Genomic DNA, 14,857 nt, shown 5'->3' on the forward strand with positions numbered 1-14,857 from the left:
CAGTACCTTATCCAAGAAATCTCACTCTAATAAAACAATTTGCAAGAAATATTATTATTGGCCAGGAGCCTCCGCTTGTGCTAGCTGTGTAGATACCAAATGTAGTTTATATAGCCAGAATGTGAGATTCAGCTCAGAGACTCAAGCAGTGATTGAAGACTTGGATTTAAAAAAAATCAGACCTACCGAATTCTAGTTCGAAGTCTAACAGAAAAAAGAAATTCAGAGAAGAGGCAGCATACTATCCTAACAGGGAAAGACTTCCAAATAGGTCCAAAATGTTTGAAACTTAGGAGCATCATTCTTATTTCACAGGCCACTTGGATGCCAAGCAGCAATTATTTGCATGCTGTGTACCTTAATGAGAGACTGTGATGCAGCAAAGGCAGAGGTCTACTGGTCTACTTTCCAAAGCTTGCAAGCCAACACTCAGCAAGAAGCAAAAGTGAAAGCGTGGCCTAAAGACATGAAAGGGCACATTAACCAAGCGAAGCAGGAGCAAAATTCAGCAACGATGAGATTTGTTATGCCATCCGCACAACTAACTCATGCTCCACTCGATATTCACGTGGAGCCTGGCCCATCAGTGGATGTTTTGCTTATCAGCTGACAATCACGGACAGTCAATGCTGGAGGATCTTCCAAAGGAATACAATTGCCGTGTATATCAGTGGACAAAGAGAGACAGAAGTTGCATCTCCAACACTGGAAGCATCCTGGTGGTTTATCTGAGAGTTCAGTATTCTGGAAGACACTCCTTTCTTCAACCAATAGAAGAAAACCTCACATAGTTGTTCTCACTAAATTTCATTTTATCTGGACGAAACTTAGGAAATTTGTATTACTTAATTTTAAAAACCTCCAAACTAAACTTTCTTTGACTTTAATTGTTTACACACAAGTGTCTCTTCCCCCGTTAGATGTGTGTATAGTGTGTACCTGTATTTAGAAAACCAAAAAAGTGCACCATTTCCTGTTTCAATTGAATTAAGTAGTTTTTTCATTGACTTCTAAAGTGTAAGATTAACATACTAATTATTTTCTATCTCTAGATCTGAATAGAGACATTTGTACCATAAATACGCGTGTCTTAATTGACAGAGTGACTGCCAAAAACATTCTTCTGCTAAGATATGAATTAAATAAATTTGCACACTATAAGGACTGCATATATGCAAGAAAAAGTTTTCTTTAGCACAGATTTTAAAATAAAGGATTCTGCTCAGCTAGCACTAAGGATCCAATTTTGCAGCAATTCCACCCATACACAGAAGTCTCCCTACACCAAGTTACATCCAGAATCAGTCACCTTTTGTGTACTTTATAATAAAACTGGTTTTGGTTTCTGTAACTGATTAAATAATTTTTCTTGTATAGGTTTGTTTGCTTGAAATGTCACACTGTTTTACTTGTTACCTTTAAATTTTTTTTCATAGATAAATACTTGCCTTATTTCTAGTGTGATTGGCTCTGACTATAAATGCTGTAAACGGTGACTCATAGCTAAATTACATGTGGAATATTTTTAAATAAGTGAATATTCAAATAAAGAATGTTATTTAAATTTAAGTAAGATGATTATTTGTTTAGACCAGTGGAAGGTTTACTGGTGTTTAAAGCATTGTTGGTTTTTGTACCTATCTTGTTGTTTGTCTTAAGATGCAAATTTGTTTACCTTTTGGTTTTTGAAGACATGGATGTTAGAGACAGCTTGTTTTAAGTAAGCCTTTATTACAATAAAGCAATTTCTTGGGGCGTTTTTTTTTTTTTTTTCAGCATTTGCTTTTAAAGACGCCATTTAGTGAAGCATAAACTTGTAAAACATTATTAAAGTTATTTTGCTCTTGCATTGTATTTAGTTCCACAGTTAACTCATGAATGAATCTCTTTGATGAGAAGGGATTTTGCAGACACAGGGTGACAGGTCTAGCGTGGGTTCTACCGATTTCAGTGGAGAAACTGATGTGTACGTCCCAGCTGTGGGCCGATTACATCGCACACATTAACACTGTCCCAGGAACTGTTCTGGCTTTTGTCCTGCCTGTACGAGTACCTAAAAGCTCATCAGTAATTTAGAATATGCTTTTTTAATCTTTTCAATTTGTGAGCCACAGCTCGTTTTACGGGGAGGTTGAGTACAGAAAACTTAAGCTTGCTACTGACATAACACTGCTTTTCTTACTCACTGCTAGATGCCTTACAAGTTGTTCCTCTAACGTAGACGATCCGCCCCGCGGTTAGAAAAGCGAGCATGTCTTCCTAACAGCCACTCATTCTCTAGGCTTCTCTAACGAGGAAGAAAACCCAAAAAGCAAAGGCAAAGGAGAACCGCTTGCTGTGACGGCAGCGCAGGATTGCGAGGGGCCGGCTGGAGGCGTTAGGTGGCAGCAGAGCCCGGGGAACGGGCGCTGCCGCCGGCGCTGCGCCCACCGCCGCGGCCGCCCCCGGGGCTCCCCCGGCGGCTGCGAGAGAGAACTCCCGTCGGAACGCTTGCTCTTCGTCTAGGCGTTACTTTTCGTATTTCGCACGGCTGCGGCGATCTGAGCAGGAATCAGATCTCTGTTTTACGAGGAGTGAGTTTTCTTTCTCGTTTAGTTTACGCACGTCTTCGCCTCCAGTTTGGAAAAGCTTGTTTAAAAGCAAGCCTCAGTTTTGAGCCAAGCTTGACTTTCTAGCGTTCATTCCTCACACGAGCCTATTTAGGAATACTTCATTACAGAATTGTTACTGTACTTAAAAGGGTAGGTTTTTTGGTTTGGTTTTTCGTTTGTTTGGGTTTTTTTTGTTTTCAGTGTGTTGTTTTTTTTTTTTTTTTTTAAATGCCTGCAATGTTACAAAGAAATATCTAAACTTGAACTTAATGGAAGGGCCCAGATTACAAGAGTCCAGGCACTTAAAAGCAAAAAAGTGAAGCTCTTTTTACAGTAAATAAACTCTAGAGAGATTGTTTCCAATACTTAAAATACTTTGATACTTCCCCCTGCTACTTTAAAGTATGTTTCATTGTGGCTGAAAAAAGTTTAAGTCTCACTGCCCTAATTGGGTGGGGAAAAAAAAAAAAAAAAAAAAAAGGTGTAGAGACATCATCTTTTACCACAATAAACTTTACTAAAGATAGTATGAGCTCAAGCAATATAGAAAAAGGGTTGGGGGAACTATCAAAAGGCTGCTTCTCTAGTTGTATAGCTAGAAGTCTAGGAAACAACAGATATAGGAATAATCTGGTGGTCTAGAGCTAGCAAGGGTCCTGAAGATGGGCTTGGTGAAGTCACGAGTGAAGAAAAGGTGGGGCAGTATCAGGGACAGCTTGGAGGTGGCTTCTGTGTCATTTGTGGGGAAGCTGTGGGGACAGTAGGAGCTGACATGTTTAGCGGCACCCGCTGGGAAGGAGAGCGGGCATTGTACAGTTGCTGAAAACCTGGATCAGCCGTAACCTTATGGATCATCAGCCACGAATCAGGTTAGATACCAGCTTGCAGCAGCTAGTAGGAAAGTGAGCTGGGCTCTATTCTGTCGAGAATTAGCTATGAAGTGGGCTGCCTGCCATTGTGGAGAGCACGCAGAGCAGTGCTGAGCCAGGCTGAAACAGAAAGTAATATAGTAATAGATGTAACACTGGACTTTTCTGTGGCATCATAAATATCCCTAAGTACAGTTGTCTTGGATATCACCATCAACATGTGACCTGCAAATTCACTGAAAGATTAGGCAGATGAAGGACAAAGATGATATCATTTGGCAATGGACTTCAAGGGTGTTGAAATGATAACTGGCAGGTCTTGCACCCCAGGAGGTGTTGCTTTTAATTAAAACAACTGAACATTCCTCAAGATGCACAAAGCCAGATTGGTCAAAAGGACTCAAAATACTACAAAAGCAACTGCATGTTCACAGGGAGATGGCATTAGATGACCAATTATTATTTTCATGTCTAATTTCTACATTTAAATAGGCCCATAACCCCACCCCCCCAATATTATATTAAAGGTATATTTCATTCACACCTAGGTTTTAATTTGAAGAACTATTGAGAGGTAATAGAATGAACTGGAATGCTGAACAGTTTTTAATAAATTGGCTTTGAAGAAAGGCATCATCTCTCAGGAACCACACTTCCTGCACAAAATCAGAGAAAATGGCCCAGACTCCTAAGCTGAGGCTTTGCCTATACCTGTGCCCTCAAAACTAGATTCCCTTACTGTACAGGCTGCAAGCTTCTGAGCTTGGGCTCAGGTATGGGTAAAATTCAGCCCTTTGAGCATGCAGGTATGCAAAATGGCTGGTGGATGAGTGGCTCTGCCAGACACAGAGCAGCCCACGAGGTAACCCCATAAAATGGAGCCAGAACACTTGTGCTTGCCCCTCTGCAGGAAATACTCTTTCGGAGCAAAGCTGACACAGGCTGGAGATGCACTGATAGGTGCCCTTCCCAAGCAAGGCTTGCAATACTTCTCTATTCTTAGCTCAGTTACCTCTGTACACATTTGACGGAGCAGACCCTGGGGAGTAACATAACATTAAGCCAAGTCTAGTTTTATTAGATGTCAGTATTTCAAAAACCCTAATGTTATTCTAACCAATGAAAAGCAGGAGCGTCATCCACTTGAAGGGGATATATTTTGCTATGACTTTTACCCCTGACCTTTCCTGCACAGCACATTTCATTCTTGTGACCCAAGCACAACTGGTGCTTGCTATTCAAGCTGTCACATCCATGTAGAAGGAGGAAGCAGGGCTGGCATTAGCAACTTGCTTCTTATTCATTGAGTCAGGCCTGTGACAAGACGACTGATCCCAGAAGTAGGATCCAGTCCCTGAGGCTGGCACATTTAAAGCATGCTAGTTGACAAAAAGATTCATCTGTACTAGGTATGCACCTTCTTCATGGTGTTCTATGGATATGTCTCAACCCCTTATTGCCCATAGGTAAAGATGTGATGAACATGGTTTGGCAGGGAAGGTTTAGATTGAGATCTTCTTACGATAAGGAATGATTTTCTTTAGCGATTTATGTCACTCATTCCCCCACCATATGACCAAAAGCATGTCCCCAGCCAAAATGCTGGCATCCTCCATTATATAATGGGTTCACTTCTGGTTACAGGCTAGGGGACAAATGCCTTCAGCCCATGTCTCCATGGGTGCATGTCCAGTCACAGGAGAGCCCACCCTTTCATGTATTAAGAGAAGAGATTAACGGATATGACAGTTGAACCACAAATGGACTTTTGCCCAGACAACGGAGAAAGCAGTAGAGTGGGTCGGAGGAGTTGTTCTGCTACCTTGGATCTGGCTCCCAGCCATGGCTCTTCACATTCGCTTTTCCAAAAGGACCTTTTCTAAAATAGGTGGAATAACAGTGTTTCTCACTCAGTTGTTGACTGACCCTGCTGCATTCCCCAATTCAGCTACCCTTCAGAAAAACAGAGGAGAAGTGGCAGGAATATCGCTAGTTCAAGAGATGACTATCAACTTCTGGTGTCACTTCTTCCCATAGTTCACAGAACTTCAATTATTAAAAATTTAAGAATACTCTATATTTTAGGTCACCTTCATTTCTAGTTCTTCATCACTGAATGTTGTCATAATTTTCCTTCAGATCATACTAGTAACTTAGTTCAGAAAGCTCCAGCACAACAGGGTTCATAACTGATCTGTGAAACATGAGGACCAAAAAGTTGTCCTAGTTTTTTTTACTAACGCTATTCATCCCAAGATAAGAGCACATGAAGAAAGTTCTTAATGCTTTGAATGATCAAATCACAACGCAGGAAACCCATCTGAATTTTAAAACAAATTCATCACTGATGATCTCTGAAAGGGCTCCCAGGTGACAAGAAACATGGTAAAGACAAAAATTTTTTTTCAGCAGTATTTACATTGCATTCTATATTGCAAAATAGCCCTCCAAATTGTAACAGAAATCACTATTACTTACCTTACCCAAGTAAAGAAAGACAAAGAACCCAGAGACAGTAGTGCTTCCATGGCTTATGGCTTTTAGAAATTACCTGCCAAGTGTGTAATTTTAAAGTGATTGTCTTCCATTAGGGCTACAATAAACAGCATGGTGGAAAATTCAATCTGATTAGCTTTTCTAATGAGCTGCAGGAGGTTGTGGAGGCCAGAGCAGAAGAATCTTAAACATTTCATCACTGATTACAAACCTGCCTCTGAATTAATCAGATAATGAAGTACCTAGATTTGATGAACCTAATGCTGATCGACAAATTATCAGTGATCCTTGTAGATTTTTGGCAGGCTAAATGCCTTTTTTCTAAGATTTCCTAAAGCAGGAGGGTTACAAAAAGCGTGTGCTCCACAAGTAGTTCTTTATGCAATAACCAGTAGATGTAAACTTCATAATTTACACAATTATTTAATTTACTCACAATGTGTTCAAGTTCCTGTTGGGTCTCCAGGAGGCCTGTTGTTATCACAGATGCAATTTAATTGAGACAGCAGCAATTAAAAAGGTGAGCTAAATCCTGAGAACTCTTAACTACAATCTCACTGGAACAAATGGACCTCTTACTCTGGAAATGAGAGCAGAACAGGTTTTAGATATTGCCAACAAACTACGTGCAAGCCTAAATTCCTAAACCCAAACTATCCCTTTTGGTAGAACTAGTCGCCACTGCTGGCATTCAAATTGCACCTGCAGTGACCTCCTGGTGTCCGCTCTGCATTCTTCCCTCCTCCAGCCATTTCTTTTCCCTCCACGTTTCACTCACGTTGCTAGAGTTTAATTACATACTTCCATTTTGCAACAGAAGAACTGGCCGTAGCACCCCAAAGCAGTTGTATCTAGCTGGGCAAGAGAACAAAACAAATAAATGCTGTTTTACACAGCACTATGTTTAAGTTTCAGCAACCCCAGTGCTCCCTGTGAGGGTAACACCTTTGCTGCGTTTGATCGGCCTGGTACCTAGTTCTTGTGAGGCAGAGATCTTTGAGGTACGGGGAGAAATGGTTTCACTTGCTGTTTCTTCTGAGTTTTGGAATGTTCTACTCTTGGGATTTCTTTTCATTTTCTGCTTAGTCACCAACTTAATACTCACTGAAAGATCAAAGCCATTACTGTTAAAATCTAATATACTGCTCTTGGCTACTGCCAGAATCAGGGTATGGACTAGATAGACCTTTGCTCTGATCCAGTATGGCAGGTCTTATGTTCTTATTATGACTTAAAATTTACTTTCCCCAAAGGGATGTGCTTGTAGAAGTCCATCTGTCAAGTGATTCATGAGAAGTGGACATAAAAGAGAACCGAATATGACTAACTGAATACATTAAAAAATTTAAACAAGTATTCCTGGCAAATGAACACTTGAAAGATCTTAAATAAAAACACTAAGAACTTGAATTTGTCACCTCTCTAGTATCTGTTTTGCATTTTAAATGGTTGCACCTTTGATGAAACATTTTTTTAACATTATGTATTGCCCTTTTCTTATAAAAACATATGTGGCTTTTCCTTTCTCTCTCAGTTGTTTTGGATTAAAGAAGAAGAGGCAATTACAGCAATATAAAAGAAAGAGACAGAAGCAATCGCATGGATCAAATTATTATCTCATTGAAATCCAGGGCCCCGTTACTTGCAAGTTCAGTCAGACCAGGATTCATCCTCAGTGCCTGGAACAGTGGCAAATTTGTTTTAATCCTCATGCATCACTCATCTGTGCCCAATATGATTTATCCTGCAATGTTAGGTTTTTGGTATTTGTCTGAAAGGCTTTTAATAAAGATAGCTCTGGAAATCAAAGATACTCTGAATAAAAACGTCAAACTTCTTTTGTAAAGTAAATTTTGTAAGAAGTTTCATTTTTATTTCAATTGCCAACTTCAAATGTTCAGAGTCACTGTGAAAGTAGAGCTGATTGATAGTCTACTTTTGAAAGTACTTTTTACAATGTTTGTTATTGAGGAGTGGGAATAAGCTCAATTTTATGGCAATAAGCATTTTATACATTATTCCCAACATGAGTGTGTATGCTTTCAAGTGGTGGCATGCATGTTTTGTAAATACAATATCTTTATGATTCTGATAGGGCATAATCAGAATAGATAAGCCAAGCCAATAGATATGTGACCGCATCTAGTGGTGTAATGGCATAACACCGACACTCATCTAAAATAATCAAACAATCTCATTTTTCTGTCAACTGCAGACAAAGCATTGCTCACTGTGGTTTTGAGGGTGACAGGTGTCTCTAAAATGCCTTTTTCTAAGCACGATTTTGAACATCAACTGTCTCATTGCTTTGGAGTTTTCATGACAGGCTTAATTTATAATGTTAGAAAACAGGACGCTGGAGCATCAGCAAGCTTTTCAAAACCCCTAAAAGAATAGGTATTCTGCTGGATGCCATCTTAAGTGAAACGGAAAGATGGTAACATCCAAAAATAAACAAAAATGAAAACTGTGAAGTGCTTCCCATCTCACTCTCTGCTGGCGAGGCTTTTCTGGGTATCAAGCCCTACATGTGTAAACTGAAAATAACCCGGAGAACCAAATTAATAAACCTGAGAGTCAAAAAGTGAAAAGTAGTTTAACTGTGTTATTCATGGTAGATTCAGAGTATTACTATTTGTTTACCAAACAGAAACTAATCTGAAAAATTTCTCACTGGAATTTGGACACTTTGGAATTGTTTCTTGGTGTGCTGACTTACCTATTCTCCCCCACATCTCTTTACAGGAATTCAATAATGAATGTGAAACAGCTTTAAAAAAATCCCACAATGAATTGGTTATTTCTCAAGATAAAATACTTAAATAAAGATTTGTGGTGGATGATACCTACTTTCAGAACCTCTGAATTTCCAAAGTATTTTTAATATTGAAACTATGACTAGCATTTTTTCTGTTGTGTCTGATGTCAACTGTTCTTATTCTAGATCAGTTGAGGATATTTGATTAACTTATTTCTAGTTATTTTGGGGTAGTCCATGCAGGCTGAGGCCACTTTCAGGAAGCCTATTAATAAGCTGCTAAGACATCACCAGTTTCAGGAGGCAAAGATATATACAGAAATAGGAGATTGTGCTTATCTTCTGCAAATCATAGAAAGGATTGTGTCTAAATTCAGGCTCAAGGCAGCAGTTTGGGTTTGTTTCTTTGTTTTTGCTTTTTCTCTTCTTTCTTGAGGGGAAAAGCAATGGCAGCTATATGTATTCAAATCTTAGTCTCACCAACTTTTTCCTTTAACTTCAGGGGCGCTAGATTTGGTCATGAAACTCCAGTCTTCCCAACAGTATGATTTAAATAACTATTTTAGTACTAAACAATCAGCATTTTTTCTGCAGACCTCTGTTGATTCTTCCACATATCCCATCCTGTGAATCACAAGTACTTCTGCCTGGACATTTTTCAAAGACTTCTAGAAACGTAGGGCTGGACGGATCCTCAAGATATCAATGACCTGAGCTCTCTGTAAACTATGATCAGTGGTGATTCTTGAGACACAAGAAGGGGTTTTCCATATCCCACCTACCTGTAGAAACAGAGAGCGGGGGAAACAGGGAAATAAAAATAATAGTTAGCTCAGACCTGGAAAATGACTGTTTGGTTTAGTCTAAAAATTTTCCCTCTCTGGGATTCCACATCCTCCCCTGGTAACCTGTTCCACTGCTCAGTGTGCTATCCACACACTCAGAAATTAAGCCCTACTATTTAACTCATACCCCTCGTTGCAGAATAGCCAACTATCTCTTATTCTGTGCTAGTGAACCTATGGAGTGATGACTGACATTTTAAAATATAAACCAAAAACACCCTTCACATTTTTGGAGACTTGTAGCTTCCCTCATTACTTTTCTAAATTTAACGAAGGCAGTTCTTCCAATCTTTCCTCCCAGGTCATGTTTCCTGTACCTCATTGCTTTAGCTGTCCCTCTCTTCCTCTCCCCCGCCACCTCTTTCCCCAGTTTTGCTCTTTTAAACTGCAGAGTCCAGAACTAGATACAGCAATCTGGCTCAAGTCTCACAAGTGCTAAACTGAGCCGAGCAATCACCTTCTATTTCCATATGTGCTTTTTGCAGACACATTCAGTCTGTGATAGATGACAGCTCTTCATGCCATCCAGCTACTTATCCACTACATTCCTGTGCATTTATCTCATGGACAACTGAAGTATTGCCACAAGTAACCAAGAGGAAAAATCATTCTTGATTTTAAAGTTAATTAAATGGCTGAGAGTTAGCAAATCTCCATGTGTCCCAACCCCAAGCAGGCTCAGCATCATTCCAGCTGTGTACTATGGTAAGTGTAAGAAGGCAGTCCAGAGACGTCTGTTTACTAGAGCATTATGATGGGTCAAAGAAAGTTCTTGGCAGGCTACATATGCTCATGGGTCAGATGTTATGCAGTCCTGTTTTATGTCTCATCTTTTATGTATGAAATTCTTGGGAAGTTCTTCAACAACAAAACTTCTGTTGCTCTTCTACATGTTCCAGTGTCTGAAAATCTACAGACTGAAAATCTAGGTGCATGCTTTTGTTTACAGATGCTTGAATTCACACATTTGCTATTGAAACTTACTGCCAGTAATTCCAATCCCTTTAACAAATCTAACATTTCCACATGGCTCCCAAATTCCTGCACCTCCATGTCCTTCAGGGCGCACAGTTAAAATTGGATGGGAAGTCTGTAAATGATGCAGACAGATACTGCATTTATCTGGAAGGTTAAATCTTTAAACAACAGAAGATATGCAGAACACTAACCGATCAATGTATATTCTTTATATGAAGCCAAGAATGCAGGCAAGTCTATAAAGTTGTTTTTCTTTGTAATTTTCTCCATTTTTGCAGAACCCTGTAAAAAGCAACATTGTAAATAGTGGTTGCTGATAGGAGAAAACCCCATTACCAAAGATTGAAACTGTGCAGGAGAAAGAGTAACTTTCAGGTCAGTAATGGATTTTAATGAAATATTTTTAAAATATCCATATGCTTTTAAAGTTGTGAAAACTTTTTTTTTTATTTGCAAGAAAATGAGAAGTTTGCATTTTAAAATACAGAACAGGTATATTAGGTGAGAACAATGCAACATAAGGCCAACTCCAGCAGTCCTTCCTCAGTTCTTACTTGGTCAAACGTTCCATTGATCTCTGAATGAGTGTAAACTGGGCGATGACTTCAGGACATGCTTTACAGATGGTGCTTCATCCAGAGGCTTCAAACACAAACACACTTGTTAAGGTTATTATAGACTATCTTTCAGTAAGAATTTCCTTTGTTAAGGGCCCAACAGTGTCCCTAATAAAATCAGTGGAAATTTTCCTACTGTCTTCAGAGAAAGCATTTTGGGGCATTCAATGGACATTCACAAGCAAAAGCTATTGCTATACAAGTGGGTTAGAACTTGGGTGAGGCTTTAAATGGAGGAAGAATAGAATAGAATAGAATAAACAGAAATAGAATAAACAGAAATAGAATAGAAAAGAAGAAACAGAGATGCTCTTTGGACAATGTGAGAGCAGTTTATAATAATAATAAATGCACGGAGAGGGCCAAATTCACTGCTGTCATCAGCTGCTCTGACTCTCTTGATTTAAATGAATTTCTGTCCTTTTACTCCAACCTGACCAGCCTTCCTGGCCAGATACTTTTGAAAGCTTCCAGAATATCTAGTCACACGACTGAGGACTTGCTAGATTAACTGCTTGTACAAATTTGAGTGACCCAACTGCCACATGTTCACGAATCACTCAGGCCTGCTGGCACCCTGGACCTGTGGCTGCTTTCTCAGTCGTGCAGAACTGTGAAGGCTGCAAGTCAAACCCACTTTAGCTGAGCAAAGCAGCTCGTATGCCATTTTTTGAATATATAGCTCTATAAATTTCAGTATGGCCTTTTGAACTGTATATTACTATAGAACTGTGGGAAACCCCTTTTGGGAGAGAAGTGGCACAGTTGATATTTATCACTACAAAGTCTATTGCAACACACTGTCTCTTTCCTTTGAAATAAAAGCTTTTGAATTACAGATGATCAAATATATTCACACCCCAAGCGAAACCAGAATATTTCTGGCTTTTTGCCAGTATCGGCTTGGGTGTGAAATATTTGACATTTTGCATTAATTTTTTACAGTAATAAAAGCACTTTCTCAGCTAAAATCTCCTTTGCCATCCAGCAAGTGCCACTGGGCTTGCAGCTAGTTTAGACGCATACGAGTAAATCTATAGGTCCCATGACTGGAGAGAACAGTAGTCCTGGGCATTGTGCTACATGACTGCTTATAGATACCACCATGGTACAATCATCGACCACATCTAGAATTTGACAGATTAGCAACAAGCAATACTTTGGAATATATTTTAATAAGGGTAATTACATTAATCTATGCACGTGACCAGGGAAACAAGGCTGCTATACTGTCTGTGTGCAATGTGGCTGAGTTAGCACTGACACAGGCATCCTACCTCAGCATTTCCAAAATCTCTAGCTCTGCAACCTGAATGTTGTATTAACTTATCTTCCTCTTTCATGTATTGACATTTCTTTCCTTTGGGGAAGGAGGCACAAGACTTTAACGAACTGAGAAAGACGTTAACCTTGTAAGAGGGATCAGGCGCAGAGTGAGTTCTGAGTTCGTCTCTAACACCCATGGTCACTTCAGTATAGCTGCTAACGGGGTAAGTATTCCTCTTTCCAGGAAATAAGGAGTCACCCCATTAAACCCTGCTCTTGTACAGTTAGGGGAACAGAGGTTGGCAAATCTGTGAGGACCTGCAGAGCAGAGGCTGACAGATTTCAGGTGGTTGAGCCGCCCAGCTCCTGTTGAGACACAGCGAGCGAACAGATCACACCGCCTCTGCAGGACCTTGGAGATATTCACTGTTTTCTTCCGGAGAAAGTAGAGCTGTCAGTCCCACTTCCAATGTCTCAGCCAAATTGTCTTAGCTGTTTAATTAAATAGAAATAGAGAGGAAGAATAAATATTTCTCTTCCTGCTACAACAGTCACTTCTAGCATTTGATTCATCTCTGAGCAGAGATCTGTCACTTGGAACTTCACGGGACAGAAAAGATGCTGCCACTTGTGGGTCTGCATTTTTAAAAGGGAACATTTCTAGGTATGAGGTTTAGACTCTCACTTCTGGCTCATTTGAAGACAGTCACCCTGGGCCTGATTTCCAAAGGTATCAAGGCCCCTCATGATGCAGACAGGAATCCAAGTCATGTAAGCCTCTAAAGCCATGATCTGAAGAGGAGTTTTGTGCCTAAACTGCTTAGAAAAATTTTTAATCCCTTCTGGACTTCTATCCTCTTCCCATAGGTACTTAAAAGCCATTGTGAATCAGAAACGGTTTCATTCTTCAGATGCTCTCTTTCTTGGAAGGAGTAAATAACTGGGTTTTGCCTCTTTACACAGGAAAAATTGCACCGTGAGACCCAGTCCTACAAGCTCTCCAAATTATGGCAGCTTCCCTTATGGTCAGCGGACACTGGGAACAGCAGGACTGCAGTCTGCAAAAATTTTGCATTTGGAAGCTACCTAACTTCCACCTAACACTGTTTAACAAATACATTTCTACCAAAAAAAAAAAAAAAAGAGTAAAAAGAAAAAAAATCCCTATACCTTAAAAGCGTTTAATTATATGTGAATGGCTCTACATAGGCATCTGCTGGCCAGCAGACTTTCCTGCTCATTTATGATGTTAAGGGTTGGTATACATGACCTAGTGGGCAGGAAATTAGGCACACACACGAAAGTTTCCCTCTTTCTGCCTCACACAGAAACAGGATAAAGAAAACTTGGGGGGGAAGGCGATGGAGTAAGAGAGAATGAGAGACAGAACGATCACAGTTGTCCCAGCTCTCCATCACACAGTTTTTACCAGCTGCCACCTCCAGCCACGGATGTTTTGCACGGGCTGAGGATGCTTCGGGAGAGCTCTGGCCCGTGTGAACACCCATGCGCATGCGACGCGCAAATGAGAACAAAAGGCACTGTGAAGCCCATATACGCTCCACGCTGCCTGAAATGCTGAAAGCCACTTTTAGGAGACAATTTACAGAAAAATAAAAAAGTTTACAAACTGGTTTACGAGACAGTTAAATGGTTCTTGAGGGGGGGTCTTTATAATTGAATTATAAGAACAAAAGAAATCTGAGGAGCAGGCAGAGGCCTTAAGGCCCAACATGCTTGACCTCATTTGGTTTAATTGCACTGCTGGCTCTCTCACTATAACCTTCACTTGGAGAACAGTCTCTGGAAATCATTTAAACTCCTTGCTTCAGTTGCCTTTGTTAGTGATTTAGTCAATAATTTTATTACCTCCTTGGTAAGATAGCTCTGAGTGCCCCAGTCTTTAATTAAAAGCCTCTTAGGTTTGAATCTTTTAGCAGTATGAACATATCTATCCAAGATCTTTATCAGAACCTTCTATAAATTTTATAACTTCCTCCTAGTCATCTTGAAGATGCTGTTTTCCATTGTGAATAAACCCAGCTCCCTTTGCATTGTCAATCTGTCAGGAGCACGGCGCAGAGCTGATGGCAAGCTGAGCTCTGCAGACCTTCTCAAGCAACAGCGGAGTGCCAGCGGGAGGGTGGCCAGGGCTGCGGACGTCATTCGGCAGGGAGATCGAAGAAGTGTCTGCAACCAGGGCCAAATGGGGCCAACAGAGGTACTGCAGCACTGTTGAATCAGGATTTGGTCCCACCCCTGCTACCTTTAATACTATAGCGTGGGTCTAACGGAGCACAGATTTTGCCTTCCTGTGTGCTGCTAGTGGTTATAGCAACGTCAGTGTCACAGTCCCCAAGACTTTTCCCCCTCTTTGTACGTAACAAGTGTTAAATGATGAGCAAGCCCTTCCTGGAAGCCTTAGCTTCAGACTGAC

The 14,857-nt window shown here is 40.3% G+C and overlaps 1 long non-coding RNA gene across 1 annotated transcript in view; it reads right to left on the minus strand.

Annotated features, from left to right (window-relative positions):
- Window positions 1-6,403: 6,403 nt before the first annotated feature.
- LOC115345850 overlaps window positions 6,404-14,857 on the minus strand; it is a 188,342-nt gene continuing 179,888 nt past the window's right edge. The window contains exon 6 of the long non-coding RNA XR_003924948.2: window positions 6,404-6,536. This is a non-coding gene — a long non-coding RNA (uncharacterized LOC115345850). The remainder of the gene's footprint in view (window positions 6,537-14,857) is intronic.

This window comes from Aquila chrysaetos, chromosome 9 (assembly GCF_900496995.4).
Source record: "Aquila chrysaetos chrysaetos chromosome 9, bAquChr1.4, whole genome shotgun sequence".
Taxonomy (NCBI): domain Eukaryota; kingdom Metazoa; phylum Chordata; class Aves; order Accipitriformes; family Accipitridae; genus Aquila; species Aquila chrysaetos.